The following is a 22,924-nucleotide window of genomic DNA, read 5'->3' on the forward strand; positions in this document are numbered from 1 at the left end:
GAGCCGTTATAACGTAAGGCAGGCAATGACGCTTGCATCCTAAGCAGGGCATGAAACCACTAGAGACAATTAAGGTAACTGTCAGTGTGGCACTGCTACATTCTGTTCATTTGACAGGCACAATTCTAAAACATTATCGCGAGAGTTCTCACTTGAATTATCTTGCTGAAGGCAGATGAAAGCTACGAAAACGGACAGCTGACAAGTGACCCTAATCACAGGTTTTTGAGAAAACGAAGATAAAAAAAATCAGGCAGCCCGCATTGATAAAAATCATCAACATTCAAAAAGCGCCGGGAAGTGTTCGCATCATTGCTAACACTGTTGTCATTATTATTAGTTGCTGGTATCATAGATGTTAGTTGTCGACGTGCGCCTGATCCTGCCCCCCTCCTCCCCCCCCCAAAAAAAAGAAAGAAACGTTCGCTGCAAGCCCTATGTGTACGGTGCTTAAGATTGGAAGGCCCCTCATGCCATTTAGATATTGCTAATTGTGTGCACTTACCTGATCGCGGCGTCAGGAGGGCCACAAGGAGCATTATGCCCACCACAGTTGAAGCGGCGATATACGCCGCGTTTTGAATGAGGCTTGAAAATAAAGACGGAGAATGAATGTTCTATAACTTGCTGCCATTGTTAAGGATTCGTCGGCTGACACATAGCAAAGACTACTATCAGTCACTATCATCCTGAGCGTACTGCATAATCCATCATAAGGTCAGATACTTTTCGAATGTGCAGCGTAGCGTATCTTCTGGTACGTGGTGGCATTTTCTTTTCAACAGTAAATTTATAGAAAAAAATGTATCGCTTAAAGAAAATTATGTTATTCAAGTGAATTCGCAAGAGCTTCCTGATCTACATCGTACGCACACCACGCTACCTGTGGTACGGCAACTCGCGGGCTCGACAATATAGAGCGTTTTTTTTTTTCTATGCGGCCGACATGAAAATCGCCTGCGGAAGATATTTGTACCAGGAACCGGACCAAGGATGTGCACATTACATCCGTAAGAAATTAAACTGCGTATTCTACTTGTTACCGGAATTTTGTAACCAAGATTTTTTTGCCAATTATTGGACGGTACGTATTGCAAACATAGCCGGTGAGACCCCTATGTATGCTGATTAAAAATAAATTTTGCATGATAGCGGTTTAAAAACGCGCGCCGTGAAATTTGAATGGGGTCTAAATGCACTATTACCCCACTTCCATTTTTTTTTTGCAAAAGGCCTGTCTCTTGCACTGACGCAGAATTTATTTTTTGCTTCAAGAACTCGCGAACGGTTTCATCCACTGAAAACTTTAAAGTGCGTGCGCCTTGCGAACTCCCGGGCTAAACTTCGTAAATTGCAATATTTTAGTGATAAAGTAATCTTTTAGAACTTAACTAGTGCAGTTGTCATTTATTCCTTTACGCATTTTTATTCCTCGTGCACGTAAAGACATCCTCTTCGAGTAATTAAATTTAAGATATAGAACTGTGTTACCTGCCTAATAAATTCTTATTTCTACTACAACAAAGAAAACAGACTGGAATGTGTACTGGCAGATGTTGCCCAGTTTGCCAAAATCCATATAGAAGCAATGACAGCTACCAACTCTTTTCAATACAAGTAATGCAAATAACTCGTACACTTGGTCCTAAAGAAGCGACTCCAAGAATCTGATTGTAGCACGTTGGCGGGGAGCTGTACTGAACTTTGACTGCATTCTAGCCACGCATGTAGACCGTACGGAAACCATGGTTTCTGCAGGCAAGGCTGTTCTTGAACGTTCCTCGTCTTTGTGTGCTTTGTGTTTCAATCGCCTCAATGTGCAGCGACCAACGCGCCCAAGAAGAAGTGTTGCTGCTGTTCGATGCTCCCTCAAATACTCGAGGCAAGGCTACAGCTTAGACGATATGCAACAATTAGGAGAAATTGCGGGCAGCTGAAAGTGGTTACACTAGCTTAGAAAAACGGGTCATAGTAATAACTTGTATATGATGCGACTGTCGAGTAACAATTGGCGTACGTAATCACAGATGAAACATTGCAATTTGAGTAATCCTAATCAAAGAAGTTCACATAGTATTTCAGCTATGGAACTTTTAAAGTGTCACCTAGATATGGAAAATGGTTCCTGACCAATTTGATCGCTTCGGGATTAAACTACTGGAGTAGCAAATGCGCTAAACTAATCCGCATTGTGGGAGCCGAGAAGCCCGGCTGACGCCCACTTTGCATCTCATTGGCTGTGCGAACAGACGGGACCGGCACCTGTCGCCACATCCTGGTATTTCACTGCGGCGATGAGCAGTTCTTGTTCGCCGGGGTCACAGTCGCTCGTGAACCTACGTCGGTCGCTGGTGCGAGGGACACATTTGTTCCTGCTTATCGCGAGCTGCGTTGTCCGCGCGGTGATGCATGGTACGCGAAGGTGGGACGATTACCGTGTCGTGCAATGACGGCGGTTGGTCGCTCTGAATAACATTTCCCATGTCGCGATGCATAGTTGCTCACTCTCGTGGAACTTTTGACATTTCTTGCGCAGAGAAGTAATTACTCATGAAATTGCGCTCTGAAAACGATTGGGTCTGATAATTTAGGAAGATGAATAGCTTTGACATTGCAAGCCATGTTTTTACAAAAAGGAAATATCTAGGATATTTTATTTGCCTTATGTATTTGTACACAAAAACTATCTTTACGGCTGAAGAGCACTAACGATCGAATAAGTCTGATAGCTGCATATAGTAAAATATTTTTAACGCCTTGGCTTAAGTTATGTCGGACAACGTCTATAATGAGTCCAGCAATCCAATGACCCGAAAAACGCACAACCTCTTGATCTGTCTGTCATTGGTTAAACGCTGCTTCTCCTTAACGACACGGTATACACACTAGCTTATGACTGCATGAAGCACACTTCATTAGCCTTGCTTGAAATTTTGCAGCGATTAACAGGGGGGGGGGGGGGATAAGGGATGTTGCGGGGGTCGAAGCTTCGGTAACTGTCTACGAACACATTTGGTCACCCCTCCAAATTCCTTTCTGCTCTGAACCTTGCACTTTTGTGTTCATTGCTCCCCTGGTATAGTTTCTTGCTTCTCTCTCTCCACGTGCTCTCCTCAGGCACTTTATATGAAAGGTGGTCAAAGATCTCGGTTTCAGCGCAGTAACATACTAACGTCTCTGTCCATGTTTGTCGGCCAAAACTTATGCAACTAAGCGCTCACTCGACCACGTTCATTTTTAGGAGAATGTACTTTTTAGCAAATTAAGCCTCTTCTTCCCCTCGTTCTTCTATCTGGTATTGTGTTTCCAGTTTATTTCATAGGCTGATGCCGGCGATAGTGCTAATTCTCAAGATATTGCGGTCCATAAATCTGTCCAGTTCTGGTGGGTACGTTCTGTCCGAAAATGTAGGTCAGAACCGAGCGTAGTACAGTTTAAAAATGTGTCCCTTTCCCAATTATATGTGCAGTCAAGAAATTGAGGCGCTCTGACCCTTCTCCCACTCCCCTCACGCGAGTAGTGCCAGGGTAGGGTGCCGTGCGCAGCGACTTTTTTTCTATTCTTCATTCCCAACATGCTCGTGAAGACGTTGCCGTTGATCGACGCGGACTAGAGGTCTAATTGCTTTAGTGGGCTAATAGCGGCGGCAACATTGGTTTTGTTGTTGTTTAAACGAATTCTCATCACAGTATACGTATCGTGGCCGTTGTAGAGTACCATGGATTACCTACTTCACACCTAGCACCTGTGCATTCCGGTAGCTGGCCGGCGCCTGTGTAATCGCCGTTCGCCGACGTTATCGAACGCTCCACACCGCGTGTGCTCCCCTCCCAGTTAAGCGATAAGCGTGCAGCACCGGCCCGTTTAGCGGGCTGATCCAACACCACCTAGATAGCACAAGGTCTGTGCACTCCTATCCATGACGTCATGCTAGCTGGCCCGACTGCCATAGAATCTAATGGCGATGCTCCCGAGTAAGCAACAGTGACTTTGACGTCGCCGCTTTCGTCACGCTAGCCTTGGCAATAGAAATTTCGGGCCAAGTAGCATGACGTCATGGAGCGTAGTGAACAGGCCTTGTGCTATCTAGGTGGTGTTGGCTGAACGCGACGAACGTTCCACGTGCTTGCATCCAAAAAACGGACAACCGAGGTGCCAATGGTGCACCGAGGGCAATACACAGCGTGCAGTTCGACAACTGCTTGAATTTGATTTCTGAACGAGTGTTAAATAGCCGTAGTCAAGCAAAATAAAAAGGCACGTACCGCGCGGTGTCATCCGTCGATGGTTTGGCCTCGGCTGCTGTAAACATAATATGCGCTTGAGGATATGTAAGGATTGCACTGATCGCAGAAGCACAGGCGGCTAGGTGCCACACAAATACAGAAGCAGAAAAATAACGCTAATAGCTTTCCGAGATGTTACGGGCACCTGGAATGACTGCACTCACGCTGCTAAATGCATTGCATTACATCCTGAGCGGAAACCCACGGAGCGAAAAAAGAAACAGCAAAAAGCAGGAGAGCCTAGCAACAACACAGGCTCGCAACGAGTGTATCCACATTGCTTATTGCGAACGCAGGTTCAAGCTCTCCAATTATTGATATGGGTAAATCCATTCTTTGTAGTTCAGAAAAAAACAAGAATCATGTCGCCATTACTAGGATTTCGAATATTTACAGACAGCAGTGTTCATTAAACTTGCTTGTCTTGCTGGACACCATGCGAACCATGGCAGATAAACACAGAGCGCCTGAAGTAGGCCAGTAATGGTAATTGCATCAAAATAGTGGCAAATTAGGACTTGCATCTTACTGACCAAGTAGGCAGGTAATAGTAATTGCATTAAAATAGTGCCAAATTAGGACTTGCATCTAGAGGCCAAGAATGAATTGGGAAGAAAGATACTAAATAATAATAAGTTAATAAATGAAAGATAATTCTAACTACAAAGATCAACACATGTAAGTTAGAAGTTATGAGCGCTATAGTCAGAAATGTATTAACGTTTAACCTAAGATGAACACCGCCATTGAAATAGAGACCGCATGCGTGGCAATGACGTTTATGCCCATGGTGGTCATGAGACGGCTGCAAGCACAAATATTTACCTCCTGATAAACGTGCGTAGTACCAAAAAAAAATGGCTGTGGCTTAGCTAAGGTTAAGCCCAGGATGCGAAGCATACTAGCCTTTATTTTAGTTGTTGAACCACTGTTTAGCCTGGTGAACTGCTGTTGCTTGGCTATATTTGGTTCGGCTAGACGAAGAAACAACCCATGCGTTACTCTGCTTCGCCTTCAAGAGGGGAACGCGACAGCGTTCCCGTCGACCCGCCAAGGGGTGTAAGACAATGGGCTACGGCGCAGCGACTACGCGCCCCGCATTGGACGCGGTGAGCGTCGAGCAACGCAGCGTTCGGCGCGGCAACGAAATGTGCGCCTGAGCAAGCGACGCACGCCCGAGCCTTAGAAACAGCTAGTTTCTAAGGCAACACCGCATTCACTAGAGGCGCTTTTGTACCGTTTTGAAGCGTCGTACTCGTGGCTCAGTGGTAGCGTCTCCGTCTCACACTCCGGAGACCCTGGTTCGATTCCCACCCAGCCCATCTTGCAAGAGTTGAGCCAAAGCCACCTATAAACAAGCGCAGCTGCTTATATACCGCCGCGACGCCGCGAGCGACTGCGCGAGTTGGAGCCCCGTTTCTCCTCTGTCGTGACGTCACCGTGTCACGTGGTATGGCATGGGGTCACTAAAGGTCATTGAAGGCGACACCGCCGCGCCTGAGGAGCTGGGTTGAGTTCTAGTAATATGCTTCGCATAAAACGCGACTTCCCTGATGAAGAAACGATGCTAATTGGAATAGAGTCTGCATTTCCTAAAAGGGCTTGGGCTTATTGGTTTTCCATGAGGCTGTGGGGTGCAGCGGGACACAGGAAAACGAGGACAAGCAAGTCCAGGAATCCGGCACATTTACTACTGCGGCGAAGCCGACCCTGGGTCTATGAGGTCGGCGTACCTCTATGGGAAGAATTCTATTTTTAAAGTGATTGTGGTGAAGTGCCTATTTTTTCACTAATTGCTGTTTAGGCCCTTAATCCCGAGTACTGTCTCACGCTATATGTGGCGTCTAGTGTGATTTCACTGGCTGGATTTCTTTCCTGGGACCCGCCGTGGTTGCTCAGTGGCTATGGTATTGGGCTGCTGAGCAAGAGGTCGCGGGATCGAATCCCGGCCACGGCGGCCGCATTTCGATGGGGGAGAAATGCGAAAACACCCGTGTACTTAGATTTAGGAGCACGTTAAAGAACCTCAGGTGGTCTAAATTTCCGGAGTCCCTCACTACGGCGTGCCTCATAATCAGAAAGTGGTTTTGGCACGTAAAACCCCGTAATTTAATTTTTGTTTCTTTCCTGGGACACTATTGTAAACCCATTTAAAATACATGGGCTGAATTTTTAAATGCAGTGGCATACACTCTATGTCTCCATTTATTGTAGGTCCAGTTTCGTTTTGTTCCACTGGCTGAATGTTTTTCCTGGGGCGTTTTTGTTTGGGCACTATGTGGCGAAGCAGCACTGCAGGGGGCAGAAGATTCGCCCGTCGTTCGATCTATTGAAGGGAAAGCGTTAGTCGATACGTTAAAACTCATGGACTCGACTGGGCAGCTATGGTGCACATTTGTACCTTGACGTACAAGGAAATATTGCTCTACCAGATTTTGCACCAAGCCGCGGTCGAAATGGCTGTGTGGAAAGACATGGGAGCATTAAGCTTGGCCACGCGCGCTATTTTTTCTCAAATATCGGCGCATGGTAAAATGCTTTTTTGGTATTTAGGTAGTAAACATTATGTCCTCACTGAATTTATTAGAATCAGTCAGTAATACGCCTAATTATTGAAAAATAACCTAAGTAGTTACATAATACAAATCCCTAGTAATCCTTAGTTACTAACATTCTCACGGTATTACAAACCTGTAATGTCATGGATGTAAAATGAAATGGCTTAAAACGAATAATTAAACAATGAGGCCTGGCGAAAACTGGTATAATGAAGTCAAAAAGTGATAATAATTTAATTTACTGATACAACAATTGTTTTGATTCGTGCACGCCTCCATTGGGGTCATTCGGAACCTAAATAAGCATTTCTGGTATCATTGCTAACTGATCACGCAGTGTCTGCATATATAAAGCATTGCGACATGAATATGAAATGAAGTCATTCAACCAGCGACTGCGTTATGATATTAACTAGGAGTGGCAGGACTGATCTCGAATCACTTTCTTTGACAGTGGGAGCCTTTACTCATATATGTCGTCAATGATATCAATGCAGATGTCACTAAATGTGTACACCTTTCGTTACCGCTGCTGAGCGAATACACCCGGTTATTAGTTATACTGTTAACTGATTAGTCAACAGTATAGTTAAAGATTAGTTAGGTGATTATTAATTAGTTAACTGATTTAGTTATAGCTAGCAGATAGTAGAACCGAGTCATTAGTGATCACATATCCCTTGGTTTAGTATCAGTAGTAGCCTTGATTCGTACACGGGATGACGAGATTATTTGTGGTTACCATAATACCGAGTATTGATAGGTGTAACGTTAAGAGTGTAACGTTAATGGTGTAGTGATGAGTGTAACGTTACGGGATATGAAAAGAGCAGATTGGGTGAGGCAACAAACGCGAGTTAATGACATCTTGGTTGAAACCAAGAAAAAGAAATGGGCATGGGCAAGACGTGTAATGAGGAGGGAAGATAACCGATGGTCATTAAGGGTTACGGACTGGATTCCAAGAGAAGGGAAGCGTAGCAGGGGGCGGCAGAAAGTTGGGTGGCCGGATGATATTAAGAAGTTTGCAGGGACAACATGGCCACAATTAGCACATGACCGGGGTAGTTGGTGAAATATTGGAGAGTCCTTTGCCCTGCAGTGGGCATAGCCAGGCTGATGATGAATACCGAGTGCCATACCGAGTACTGAAGTGAACAAGTGATACTTCACGTTCGATGCGCTTGTACTTTTAAACAGCACATCGGTATTCATATCAAATGAAAAAAATGTAAAAATGGCAATTCAAATATTATATTTAGCAGATGGTAGGCATGAGTGAACAATGATTTCGAATCACTCTTAAGTATGACACTGTCAATTTCATTTGTCTATATTATTGTCTTTTCTATTAATAAGATTTATTAATTCCTTTCTGGAATATAGCAGACATGGTCGACATACTGTTGGTCACTTGTGATTATTTCAGCGTTCTCCACTGTTTACAAATCTTACCTCGATTGATATCAAATACAAGTAATTAGAACTGTGATTCATCTGTGATCATTCTCAACAGAGAGGTCTGAGTCATTAAAAATGGTAGTGATTACAAATGGCTTTTCAATATTATCGCCTTTGTTTTTCGTGTTGTTTTTGGGTAGGATGAAAGTGCCAACAAACAAGAATTTAGGTGAAGAATATGACAAATAGTAGTGATGGTGATTTCGCAAGTTTGGTGTTGTCCGGTTTATGTACCCGACAACATAAAGTGAGGAGTTCTTGCCAGGAAAAATCATTCTACTTTGCCAGCTATATCCGTCATTAAATAAATGGACAATAAATGAACGAGTAGCTGAATATATTGCGAACATCGCCGAGCAGCTGGTAATCATTAATCATTTTGAGGACTTCAATATTCATGGATTGTTACAAAGTATAGCCTACAGGTATCATTTGAAAAGTAAACTAATCGCTAATTCATTTCACATAAAATCAAGCGGTTCGAGAAACAAGGAGGCGCAACACGCTGCCTGCCTGGCCGTGGTTGACGCCAGCAGAACGTAGCCTCGAGAACCGCGACTACACGGGTGCGGAAGCCTTCTAGTTTCCGTTCGGCGCGCTCCGATAGGTGAATTTCGTCGTGCCACAGTTCCTCGAGCAAACGCGCTTTTTTTTTCAGATTCAAAAAAATGAAATGGCTTGTACCTAGGTGTGTACGGCACTGTAGCTCTAATGACCCATTTTAGTAGGCCTGCTGTAATTAAGTGTTTGGGAGCTACCTATTAGAGTTTTGTTAAGTAGTCTTGTAAACAACGAAGATTACGACCGGACAGCATTCAAGCGAAAAATCAAACTGATTGTTTTCTTTATTCGCTATTAATGCAGTAAAATATTTATATGTAGTGTTCTTTTGAAGCTGATTGCCATATGTACATGCTGTACTTCTGCTTTTGAGCACTGAGCTAGTATCTCCCGTCTGCGGAGACCCACCCACAAGCGACTTGCGCTGTTGCGGGCACGAAATGTATATGTTGTGAGAGGCTGAAAAAAAGATGTATGTATGTATGTATGTATGTATGTATGTATGTATGTATGTATGTATGTATGTATGTATGTATGTATGTATGTATGTATGTATGTATGTATGTATGTATGTATGTATGTATGTACGTACGTACGTACGTACGTATGTATGTATGTATGTGTGTATGTATGTATGTACGTACGTATGTATGTATGTGTGTGTATATATGTATGCATGTATGTATGTATGCATGTATGTATGTATGCATGTATGTATGTATGCATGTATGTATGTATGTATGTATTGCAATGGGGGTGTTCGCCTAGCAGAAGGGTAACTAGATATAGGTTGTAGCACTAGGCGTAAACAGGTCGGCGCTATATCGTAACGGGGAAGCAAGCACTTCTCGTCGTCTTCTCTTGCACCAGCACACCAGCACCATGCCCACTGCCCAGTGCCTTCAGTACAATCACTCCCCACCGAAAGAGTAGCCATCCTGGCGACTTAAGGACAGGAGAACACAGGGGGGTCATGGCACTGCTTGAGCCGGGAGACGTGGACAATTTCCTGGCCCCGACGACGCTGGTCGGAAGGCGTTTCCAGTGGCTCGATGAGGTAGTTGACCGCGGATGTTTGTTTCAGTACCCGATAAGGACCGTGGTACTTGGAGAGCAGCTTGGAGGAAAGGCCTGGAGGAGTAGAGGGCACCCACAACCAGACCAGCGAGCCAGGCGCAAAGCACGGAGCCGTAGTGGATGAATCGTGGCGAAGCTTTTGGCGCCACTGGTCCTGGGATGTGAACGAACGAGCGAGCTGGCGACATTCTTCGGCGTAAGCAGCCGCTCTAGAAACAGTCGTACACTCCGAAGCATCTGGCCGGTAAGGTAGAATCGTGTCCATAGTGCATGAAGGCTCGTGTCCGTAAAGGAGAAAGAAAGGGGAGAACCCAGTGGTGCTTTGCGTGGCGGTATTGTAAGCGTAGGTGACGAAAGGTAGAATGCGATCCCAATTCGAGTGGTCAGATGAAGCATACATGGCCATCATGTCACCAAGGGTGTGGTTGAAACGTTCGGTCATCCCATTAGTTTGAGGATGATATGCTGTGGTAGTGCGGTGAATTATGCGACACTCCTTTAGCAATGCTGAAAGGACGTCAGAGAGGAAAACGCGACCGCGGTCGCTCAGTAATTCTCGAGGTGCTCCATGGCGTAAAATCAGATTTTGAAGGATAAAACTGGCGACGTCTTTTGCTGTGGCAGATGCTAGGGCTGAAGTTTCAGCGTACCGCGTGAGGTGGTCGATAGCAACAATAACCCAGCGGTTGCCGCTTGGAGTGTTGGGAAGCGGACCGTATATGTCAATGCCGACGCGGTCGAACGCGCGCGCGGGGCATGGTAAAGGTTGCAAGGGGCCGGTGGCATGTTGAGGTGGCGTCTTGCGTCGGGCCGGGCTGGGTCGGCGAACCATCGGGGAAATGGATCGGCGACGTGGGGAAGGTGACCGGCGTGCATCGAAAGGGAGGCGACTGTAAGATGAGTCCGGAGGAAGGCTAGATGGGTCCTGACGCGGAAGTCGAGCAGGCCTGTAGCTTGAGGCGCCCCCACTGGCAGGTAAACGGGGGCTGCGACGGCGGCAGAATCGTGCTACGTGGCCCGGAAAATGGCAGAAATAGCATATTGGCCGGTTGTCAGATGTACGCCACGGGTTGACGACAGGGGCTCCAGCGGCCGAGTAAGGGACGACCATCGGGCGTGAAGGTGGCGGCGGCACATGGAAGGTGCCAGTGGCCCGGTAGGCATCAGGAGCCGGAGGAGCGTAAGGCCGGGCAACAACGTCAGCGTAAGTGAGCGGTCCAGCTGCAGGCTGCGGAGGAGGGGCAGATGGCAGCGCCGCGGCAACTTGGGTCTGAATGACGTGGCGAAGCGAGGGAGCCAAGGTTGTCGACGGCTCGGGTGTGCTGTTCGCCAGAGAGAGTTGGCGTGCCACTTCCTGACGGATGAACTGCTTTATCTCCGGCATTAAGGCAGAGATATCGGCAGCGTCGCGGCCGAAATCCAACGGAGATAGATCCGTGGTGTCCTGCTGAGCAGCGCGCGTTGATGCACGCTGCTTGCGCAGCTCGTCGTAGTGCTGACAGAGCTGTACGACCTCGGCAATCGTCCGCGGACTCTTCGCGACGACCATCTGGAAGGCTTGGTCATCGATGCCTTTCATGACGTGCTTAATCTTGTCAGCTTCGTCCATAGATGAGTTGACGCGCTTGCATAGCGAGAGCACGTCTTCAATATAACTAGTGAAGGTCTCTTCCTGGCGTTGAACTCGACCACGCAAGCGCTGCTCAGCGCGAAGCCGGCGAACGGCGGGACGGCCGAAGACCTCCGCCAAAGTTGCCGTGAAAGCCGACCAGGTGGTAAAATCGGCTTCATGATTGCGGAACCATAGGTTTGCCACGTCAGTCAAGTAAAAGATGACATTTGTGAGCTTGGCGCGGTCGTCCCACTTATTATAGGCGCTTACACGGTCATATTCGGCGAGCCAGTCTTCCACGTCGTGGTCATCTGTGCCGCTAAATATAGCCGGATCGCGCTGCCGGATGACGCCAGAACAGACGATGGCGGGGGGCACGGGAGCGGCAGCCTGGGACGGTCCCGGTTCATCCATTGCAACAGCTGGTGGTAGCGTTCGGCTGCGGAGTTCCAGGATGTCGAAGAGAAACCCCGCACCTCCACCAAATGCAATGGGGGTGTTCGCCTAGCAGAAGGGTAACTAGATATAGGTTGTAGCACTAGGCGTAAACAGGTCGGCGCTATATCGTAACGGGGAAGCAAGCACTTCTCGTCGTCTTCTCTTGCACCAGCACACCAGCACCATGCCCACTGCCTTCAGTACAGTATGTATGTATGTATATGTATCCTTCAATGTAACAAATCATTCTATGCACATGGACGATCACATGCGGGTCGTTGTGGAATCAGCTAGCATGGCACGTGAAGGACGCCCATGCATAATACGCCAAAAGGCCTATTTTGCTACAATCGACGTCCTTTCGATATAGCCTCTGCGCCCGCGATATGCCAAAGAAATATGGATGAGGTATTGGCTGGCCTTCCAGGAGCACAGGCTCATTTCGGAAAAAGCGAGTGACGGCGGCGAAAGGCTGAAAAACGTATTGGAGCGCTTCCGAGAGCACGGTGTAAAGCTAAGGTTAGATAAATGCAACTTTCGCACCCCAGCAGTAACTTATCTAGGCCATCGGATCGATCGTGATGGGCTTCATCCGACAGAGAAAAACCTTGATGCTATCATGAAGGCACCGAGCCCCTGTAATGTCAGCGAGCTACGTTCATTTTTGGGTATGGTTACTTTTTACTCGAGGTTTCTGCCGAACATGTCAACCACACTTGGCGCATTGTATCGACTGCTTGAAAAGAACGCACGTTGGCAATGGCAACAGCCGCAAGAGCTCGCATTTGATCTTGCCAAGCAAAGCCTTAAAACAGCCAAGGTTCTAGTTCATTTCGACCCTTCGAAGGAACTTAAACTTGAATGTGACGCGCCTCCGTACGGTGTGGGAGCTGTCTTGTTTCACACGACCGGTAACGTTCACAGGCCCATCGGGTTCCGCTCGCGAACATTAACGCAGGCGGAGCGCAACTATTCGCAGCTCGAGCGAGAGGCACTGGCACTGGTATTCAGCGACACGAAATTTTGTGACTACCTTCTAGGTCGGGAATTTACCTTAGTGACTAACCACCAGCCATTGTTGGGCCTGCTGAGATTGGACAAGCAGACGCCCACAATGGCCGCCGCACGGATACAACGTTGGGCACTCCACCTGGGGGGCCTACCGCTACCGGCTACAGTACGCACCAGGACGACAGATGCTGAACGGTGACGCTCTGAGCCGACTTCCGCAGAGATCTCTGGAATCTGACGATGACGGTGAGCCGCCCAAATATGTGCTATCGCTAAACCAGCTGAACAATGGCACCATAACAACGCGTGAGCTGAAGGCATTAACGGCTCTTGACCCTGTCCTGATCGAGGTCAAATGGTACATATTACATGGGTGGCCCAGAAACGCAAACTGAATGGCCCGGGCCGTACTGCCGTTTTTTGACCGTAAGCTCGAATTATCCGTAGCACACGAACCGGTGTACTGGGGTAATAGGGTCATAAGCTAGGGAGAGAGTGCTGCATCTTCTACATGAAACGCACCACGGTTCACCGGCAGTGAAATCTGTTCTGGTGGCCAGGCCTCGACAAAAATATTGAAGACGTGTCTGCACAGTGCCAGTACTGTGTGCAAAATCTGCCGATGCCAACTGCAGCTCCCGTCGTTAACCGGCCTGAAACAGGCGAACGCTGGTCCCGTATTCACATTTACTACGCGGGTCCGATCTGCGGAAAAATGATACTCGTAGTAGTCGACGCACACATCAAAGGGCTAGAAGCAATACCTTTGTCGCATGCCTCAACGCAGACTACCATTAACTGTCTGCGTCGCATTTTCAGCAGCTTTGGAATTCCGCTTACGATCGATTCTGACAACGGGACCCCATTTGCCAGTCAAGACTTCGCGTTGTTCGTGGCAAACAACATTGCGCACCTTCGATGCGCTCCATACCATCCCCAGTCTAATGGTGCGGCGGAAAGGGCAGTGCGAACTATAAAAGATGGTCTTCGAAAAATGACTAAAGGAAAACTCGAAGATAACCTAGTACGGTTGCTTTTTAACTACCGGAGCACTCTGCGAAAATCGGGTAAATCCCCAGCAGCGCTACTTCTGGGATATCAAATACGCTCACGCTTGGACACATGCTTTCCTCCAGCACTTGCAGGACGAAAAGAGGATCAAGATGACTGGCTGCCGCTGCCTGGAAGTGATGTGTATGCCCGCAATTACGGTTCGGGGAGCAAGTGGACGCCCGGCCATGTGAAGGCGACGTCGGGAGCGAGAATGGTGACCGTGGAAACATCAGACGGAGTCGTCCAGCGGCACGAAGACCAGGTCCGCCCGCACAAGAAGTACCAGGGGACAAACCGACAGTAACTACAACCACCACACATGGCAGTGAGCCAGACCAAGCAACACAACTACAGCATCCAGAAACGGTGAATCCGGATGAAGGCATAACTGCTCGGCGCATTCCAAATGGCACCCGTTCTGCAGGCTTTACGGCACCAGATATTCCGGTGGCCTTGTTGCATACAGGTGTCGCCCAACAAACTCCGACGCTCAACGAGAGAACGCAAGCCGGTGCGACGCTTTCATTTCTGAGGAGGAAGGAATGTTGCAACTTCACGTGTTTTCGAAGTGCGCGCACCTTTTATCGCCTCATCTGGCGATCCTTCAGAGTTAGGACTATCACTATTAACACGTGCTCCTTCCTATCTTCCTGCCACTCGGCTACTTATAAATACGCTCTGCACCTTTGAATAAACGTTCATTTTGTTCTACTGACTACGCTGATGCTTCACTGGTCTGGCATTATTGCGTGCACGCCATGGCTATGCCACACAACTTTATCGGCAGTCCCTGCTGCAACTTCCACGAAGAGTCACCGTCCATTCGCAGTGCCGTTTATGTTGCTTCTCACTTACATCATTTACTCATAACAGTTTCCTTTTCTGCAGCCTATACCGAGAGGAATTGTGCTGAATATATGTTTTTGTCCTTTTTTGGCTTACGAACTTTTTAAAGCATGTTGGGATGTGTGTGGTGCGCGACTTGGTGCGGTGGTCGGGACGGACGGAAGCAGACGACAAGGAGTGCACGCGCCAAGGTGAATGCCGTGCTGCAGGAAAACGACGATGCCGAAGAGCGTCCGGCACGTGAACGCGCGGCGCAAGAAAAGAAAACAAGAGTAAAATGCCAGCCAATTAGGAAAGACTACGGGGCGCCAGGCAGCCGATCGGAAAGTGACTAATCGGCCAGAGCGGAAGAAAAGGCGAGGCGCGCTGGCAGAAGGGGGAGATGTCGGGAGAGTTCCAGGAAGCGACGCCAGGAGGAGGTCGGCCACCGAGCCGGGAGGTGAAGACGGGCCGTCGGGTTCCGGACCCGAGCCACCAGGACTTCACACGAGCGGGGTCTCCTGCCAACCCATTCCTACGCGTCGCCAGTCTACCCGAGCATCTCGCCAGCTGCTCAAGGCCGGCGAGCTTCTGTGCCCGTGGGCAGGACGAGAGCAGTCCGGCTACGGGCCCGAGTTCTAGGCCCAGCTGCCCGGCCAGAACGCCGCCCCCGTCTGTCGTGCCGCCTGCTGCCCGAGGCCGGCATTCGAGCTTCTGTGCTCGTGGGTAGGACGAGAGCAGTTGGGCTACGTCCCCGAGTTCTACGCCCAGCTGCCCGAAACCAGCGGCGTTGTCCCCAATTGGGCATCCCACACTTGTTTCCCATTGTAGTCCTGAAAATGAGCACTGTTTGACGTAGGTTTGCGCGGACTGCCTTAGTGGTGCAATCTACCGACAGAGACGCGTGACACATGTAGGTTTGCAGTGAGAAGGTCATTCAAAAGCTCTGGTCACCCGGTCAACCATCCTATACCCCGACCTTTGGCGAGACCGGCGCAACTGCTTTCATCAACTTGTCGCCGCGTCTCCGCGTCGAGACTGTTTTGCGTCCCTGCCGTCGTGGCAAGCCCGGAGACGCGCACTAGTTAACGTCATACTAGCCTCAAGTGCGTTTCTTACTGCCGTGATGTCTGAGTGTTTATTTTAAGCTTTCTATTTCCTTCTATTTATTTTAAGCCTCTTTTTAGTTTCATTGAAAGATTGTGTGTGTTTTCGAAACCAACGGCTTTGCCCCCATTTGGGCATCACACACTTGTTTCTCATTGTAGTCCTGAAAATGAGCACTGTTTGACGTAGGTTTGCGCGGACTGCCATAGTGGTGCAATCTACCGACGAAGACGCATGATAGACGACACATGTAGGTTTGCAGTGAGAAGGTCATTCAAAAGTATTTCCTTTAAATCGAGTCACACTCATGAGACAGACAGACGGTCCGTACTGGTACTGCTTAAGACGAGACTCTTTCCCTGGAAGAAGTATCCTCTGGAACCCCTGTCGGCGCGCACAGTTCTCCGTCCGCCTGCACACTAGTAAAACTCTTGCTTGGTCTAGTTGGTTCATGCGTGAATTCAAGCATGAACCAACTACCCCAAGCAACAGTTTTAATTGAGCATATTTCTTCTACATTGGGCCCTTTCTTTCAACAAAGCTTTCGCACCGATCCTGCAATTTTGTGCCTCAACCTGATCGCCGTCTCAGCTTGCTAGTCCTGTCGTTGGTGTTCTTGAGCCGTGGTCGTCTGCGCCTTGCCTTTACTCATTCATGCACACTAGGCCTCAACGCGGTCCGGCTCTGGTGCGACTATGCAGCTGTATCTCTATTTGTTGTTGTTTTTTGTTTACTTTTAATAACAGCTGTCCCAGGTGTCGCAGAACAATCAGTCAAAAGCTAGCCCCCCCCCCCCCCTCCCCCCCCTGCTTCTCGTTTGTTTCCCTATGGGCTTCGTTTTCCTTCTGTGCCTGGTTCACACAATTCACACATTCGTGCATGCGCTAACTCAAGAATACAGCGACATTTCGTAGCTGTCGAGGCTACGGCCTCATCACCACGAAAAATGTCTATGTTCGGGGTTATAGAAAGCCGCAAGGAGCTCGATAAGCATGCGCGAGCGACGCCCCCCCTCTTCCTTCTGTCCTACCTTTTCACCTCCTCTGAGGCACTCACTTCTATCGTGGTTGTGGAAACTTTTGCGAGTTTCCCGCAGTTATAGTGTTCATCAAAGCGGCGTCTTGAAAACACAAACATTGTTGCACGATTTAGTAGCCACAAAAGCGTGTACAGGTTACTTGTTGAGATGATGAGAGTCACGGCTCATATACTTACCACCTTTGGCGTAGATAACCAATTCCCGTACCAAAAAGGAAAAGTCCTCAGAGGATGCACGTCGATAATGCGGGCCAGCCCAAATATTCCTGCATAAGGATTTGTACAACTAAAATAAGGAAATGCGATAAAACAGTTCTTGAGAAAATTGTGCTAGAAAATGCCCGATTTGCACGCCCGTCAATCCCACATCCAGCGGCTGCATTTTGGTTCTGGGAGCACATGATTTCAAACAAACGAATCCATAAATAGTCTGATGTGTGTTCCAAGCACGTAATAAAGGTCAAGTTTTAGTTCAAGAACCGTATCGTACTTCCAGAAGGTTATCCGGTAAGCTCAAATCACACGCGTTAATGTGATAGTTGCGTTCGTAAGCAGCCGCTTGTGATGAAACCGTTTGGCCATCTGCGCCCGCCGTAACTTTCATTTATAGTCTCGGTATTCCCTCGTTGCGGCAGCTAAATTTAGTTGTATTAAAATCGGGTATAAGGAAACCGTCGTTCTACAAATTGATATTCTAAAAGAAGTCAGAGGACAGTTCAGGGCCGGCCGGCATTTTGTAGCGATGCCTTTTCCGATTCTACGCTTTTTCAGGCTTATCGCGCTTGGCCACTGGTCAGAGCGACGGTCTGCCCTCATTATCAACGGGATCAGGCGGCCGTGTGTGGTGGACGATAAGAATAGCATAGAATAAGGCATAAGGCATCACTACAAAATAGCGGCCCAGAGGTAAATATGCGATAGAACATGCTTTAGCGCAACGTCGTACCTCTTTGAGCTCCGTTATTCATGGTTTAAAACCACGTTATCAACATTGCAAGGTTTTGTTCGGGAGCTGACTCGACACATTTCATGCCTGTTCGAGGAGCGAATGCAACTTACGGTGGTGCGCAGAACAACCGTCGCTTGCATTGAATACATACGCATATCTTTTCCACCTGACCATCTTCCCACACTTTACACACAAGCAGTTTTTCGCACATTGACACAACTAATAGCAAAGCGTTAAAAATGTACGTTTGGGAAAGATTGCCCAATAAATGCAACACTTTTGAATTTAGTTGCAATCAAGTGTTTGCACAGCAGGCCATTGGCCCTTCACCACAGTGGTACACGATAAAAAAAATGGCATGTGCACAAATAAACTGGAGACGCTTTATTTTGTCTGACAGTGGTTTCAAAAAGTATTCTTACATCGCCCAAAGAGATCATTGAATGAATATATTGCTGCAGGGCTCGAATATACAAACAAGATTTTAAACAAACTAAGTTACACCAGATCGAACCTTTTACGGCGTAACTTGCAATCTGTTAGAGCTTTGATTTAAACAAGAGCAACTAGGCTCTGCAATGGTACTACAGCACAGCAAGGATGCCCTGACTCCGTTGTTAACGCATCGTGTCAAGGGCATAGAAAGACGGCGAGAAAACAGCGAATTAGGGTTTGATTTGTCATTCATGCATTTTGCAAAAATGGTGCAACAGGAGCTCCCTGGACTGATATACCAGAGGACTTAGTTCTAAGTGTAAAATAAAAGATTTACAGACACTTGCTAATATCGGTGGTAACGCAGTGACAAATCTAGTCTTGAAGTTTAGCACAGAGAAATCGGGATTTACGACCTTTAAATAAGACGAGTAATTACGCGGTGTCAATTCAGCAGAAAGTCACAGCCATAGTCAAACAATATATGTACTTCGGCGTATACATAAACGAAGGAAAGACTTACTCAAGCACCCACCAATATAATGTGGAAATAAAGTAGAAGCAGAATACAGCACTAATGAAACACAAAGCACTTAGAAGTAGCGATAAGCTCGAGGTGGTGCGCGGAATCTGGAAATGAGTAATGGTGCAAACGCTAACGTTCGCAAATGCAGCTGTGTGCTTAAGATCGGATATCTTGTCGGACGTTGAAGCTAACCAAAGATGGCTTGTCCGGCTGGCTTTGGTAGCCCACGGTGAAAGCACGAATAATGCAGTGTAGGGTGACAAGGGTTGGTCGCTTTTGAAGCCAGAGAAGCAAAGAGCCAAATTAGTTTTGAGGAATGACTACAGAAAACGGATGAAAACAAATGGGCGGCGGAAGTGCACGAATATCAGTACTTGAAATGCGGCGACGCAGAATGGGGGAAGAAGAATTTTTGCAGTCAGGTGCAGGGTAATTGAAGCTGTAAATAGAGAACTAGAAACCACCAGAAAGAAAGTGCGAGAAAGAAAGATGTAAAGAATGGAAACAAATATGACCATGGTGATTTACAAGAATGAGACAAAAAAATAAGGAAAAGTCTGAAATAATTCCAAGGAGAGTGTCTCGCTATTTGACGCCAACTGTGCTTACGAAAACATACTTGAGCTAATAATCGGAAGGCTACGAGGCATGTGTATGCTGCAGAAAAAATTGGGGGACAACTCAGCACATCCTAATAGAATGCGAAGGAATTCACCCAATTAGAACAGTTGGTAACCTACACCTTTCCGAAGTGCATGGCTTTGAAGTGGACGGAAATACCAACAGGTGAGCAGTCGAGATAAGCGAGAGACGTTTAGAGTATTGGTGAAAAAAAAAAGAAAGCTGGGGAGAGATTGATCCGACCGGATCTCTTACAGTCACAGGTAGAGGTACGCAGTATATATTACAGGAAACAAAAGTGATTAAGGAGATGTAGGCTAAATACTAGATAAACAGATATAACATACATGCAGGCTGGGTGACTGTCACCGACCAGCTTTAAACGGGATGCCAAAAAATCATCATCGCATAAAGGAAAGCTGTTTTAGTGCGATATTTGAGCATCTTTACAAACCCCCCGCGCCCGCTGTGTAGAAAAAGGAAGTCAGTACTCGATCATGCACATGTCGAGTGCACAGATAGCGCTGTTGTATCGCTGCGGTTGGCGCAATGGGAGGCAGATTGGGCTCGGTCTTAGTTCGGCGTTCGGACAGGCGTCGTGCGGCAGTACGTTTATCGAATAAAATGGTAGTGGTCGCATTTGAGTGAGCTCACATCGGTATAGTGAATATAAATCCGTATATTAAGCGTGTGGGAAAGAGGAGTTATAGAGCCTAGAAGTGCGCGATTTGTTTGCATAAAATTTAAGCTTTCTCGGATTTGCTGCACCCGCGTTCAACATGAAATTGCTTGAGAAGGAACCAGAAGTGGCGGGAAGAAGCTCGGCTTTAAAGACGGAGGGATCCGTCGTTTTTGAGCGCTTCCAGCAGCGCGAACCAACGTAATCTACTTTATTATCGTTTTGTTGAGGAAGGAAATGATTACTCGATCATGCATGCGCCAAGTGTGCAGAAGGCGCCGTTGTCCCGCCACGCATATTGCAATTTAGCCTGCCTGGTTGTATTCAGAGACGCATATCTCAGCGGCATGTTTGTCGCTAGCAGCAGTTGGAGCAGTAGTGTAATCTCAGCAAGCTAGATATGGCATGGAAGGTACAATTACTCGAAGTTAAACCGTCGCTCGTCAGGAGGTGTAAGATCAGTAGGTGGCGATACAGAGTACATTTTTTGGATCAAAACGTTCTTTCACCGATGCCAATCATGCAAAACATTGGCAAGGTCAGTGATCTGACACGATAAATTATAACTGGAAAATTCTGTAAAAGTATTTTTAAATATTTTAATAAAAGAATGATGCTCCAATAAAAGCAGCTAAACTGGCACTTGATTGGTATATGATCTATTAGTGCTCAATATAGAAAGCGGAATTCCTCCCTAACTCATAGCGTTGCAAGTACAACGAAACAGTTGCAAACGGATGGGCAGGGAAACATTGCATGTGGAATTTTAAGTAAGCTAATCGGTACATCAGCTCCTCAAGGCACTGTGAGATTTCTTACTTGGGCTAACATTATTGAAATGGTAAAACGACGCTTGAGTTTATCCGAAAGATATCAAGTTGAGAATTTGGTGAGGCTTGCAGTTCGAGCCCACACGTCATAAGAACTTGGTATTCAATCTCTCGATTACATTTCAGTCATATAAACATAAAGATATCAGACAGCTTTTTTCAAATTACGGCCAAGCGGCGTCATTACCAGAGACGTGCTGTCGGGAACCAGCTTTGGTGTTCAACTGAGTGCAGATTCATGCATCCCTATGGAGTAAGTTTGTGCGGAGAGGAATTTTTTTTATTGAACATACTTTTACGAGGGAATGGTCACATCCTTGAGTGACCACGATCGCCGTTGTCGACTTTTCAAATTCATCAGATAATATTCCAACAACGTTATACAATGCCGATATTCGAAATAATTTAAAAAATGTCTAATGAGGTAGTTCGAGGTATTTGATATTTAAAATGGAATGAAAGTTTTAGGCAGCCTTTGAATGGCATGCCTCAAAAGTTGTGAAACTGTTTTGCTGTTAAAGCGTGCTGCTATTATCTCAAAGATGCAACAAGCCAGATCTTTCAATTGAAGGGCTTTGATAACATACAGGTCTTCTGCTTGACAGTATATTGAGCGTATGTAAATGTGGCCTTATGCATTAAACAAAAATGCCAACAAAGGGAAACAAAAACATTTAACAAAACAAAATCGCCGAAGGTGATTTCGCAAAACAGTGCCATGATCGGTGGTTGACACGATTACAATATTAGACCTTTACCGAATGAATGTGTGTTGTTCAATGGCGCAAGGGAAAGACAACAAAGTCGGCAATTGCCATCTTTAGAGCAACGCCCTCCTTCAAGTTACTTTGGTGTGGGCAACCACTGAATACAGGCGTTCATTCATCATGTCTTGCACTCACTCTGCTGGCATGTCGGCCGGTTGTCGTAAGACAATATGCATCATATGTTCAGTATGATGATGCATTTGGAGAACAGTGAGGCAACCCGATGTGAGGAAAAAAAATTATCAGCGTTCAAGACGCGCAGCAGAGTGTTCAGTTTATTTATAGCGGCGTTATCAGCAGCAGTCCTGCGTTACTCATGCAACTAATGCCGTTGCGTAATTGTGCGTACTTACCGGGTCATGGCGTCCTGAGGGTGACAACCAGAGCGATGGCAAGGACCATGGCGCAAGCTGTTCATGCACCAAGCCGCGCAAATCTTGAAAATAAAGACGGAGGAAGAATGATCTACAACCTGCTGACAACCGTAAAGATTAGTCGGCTGACTTAGAAAAAGCCAGCATAGCCTTAGCATACTGTGAATACATACAAACTTCAGAGACCTATTGAGTGTGCAGTTTAGAGTATGCTTTGCAACGTGCCGGGAATTTTGCAACAGTAAGTATGGAGACAATGTTTTTGGTTGCGAGAAAGTATTCCTTTTGCAGCGTATTCCAAGAGTTCCCGGATATATATAGTGTGCACACATCACACTACATACCATATGGTAGCTCACAGTCTTCACAATATACAGCGCTCTTTTCTCTAGGCCGAACATATGTGAAGCGCTTGTTGTAGATAGCACTATTTTTTTACAAGGTTTATTATTGTACATACCGCAATTACAAGTTGTAGACGGCAATTCCCCGAGGTATGTTGACAAAAAAAGAAATTGGGATGATGGCACCGGTTTAGGGATACGGGCAATCAAGTTTTCGTGGGTCCCTCCTCTACTTGGCGTAAAAATGGATTATCTTGCACTGAAGCACCAAAATTATTCCAACTCCATTTTATTTTCTCGCATGAAGAGCACTGAAATGGCGACATCACCAAAATTCCTTGAAGTGGGTGCGCCTTGCTTGTTCTGCAGCCA

The 22,924-nt window shown here is 46.9% G+C and overlaps 2 long non-coding RNA genes across 2 annotated transcripts in view; both read right to left on the reverse strand.

Annotated features, from left to right (window-relative positions):
• The window catches only part of LOC126528423 (uncharacterized), a 72,783-nt gene that overhangs the window by 10,887 nt on the left and 38,972 nt on the right, over positions 1-22,924 (reverse strand). The window lies entirely within an intron of this gene.
• LOC140213112 (uncharacterized) lies at positions 4,266-22,269 on the reverse strand. The gene is made up of 3 exons (XR_011890052.1): positions 22,188-22,269; positions 17,205-17,293; positions 4,266-4,302 (listed from the first exon to the last, which is right to left on the reverse strand). It is a non-coding gene; the product is annotated as an uncharacterized lncRNA (long non-coding RNA).

This window comes from Dermacentor andersoni, chromosome 9 (assembly GCF_023375885.2).
Source record: "Dermacentor andersoni chromosome 9, qqDerAnde1_hic_scaffold, whole genome shotgun sequence".
Classification (NCBI taxonomy): domain Eukaryota; kingdom Metazoa; phylum Arthropoda; class Arachnida; order Ixodida; family Ixodidae; genus Dermacentor; species Dermacentor andersoni.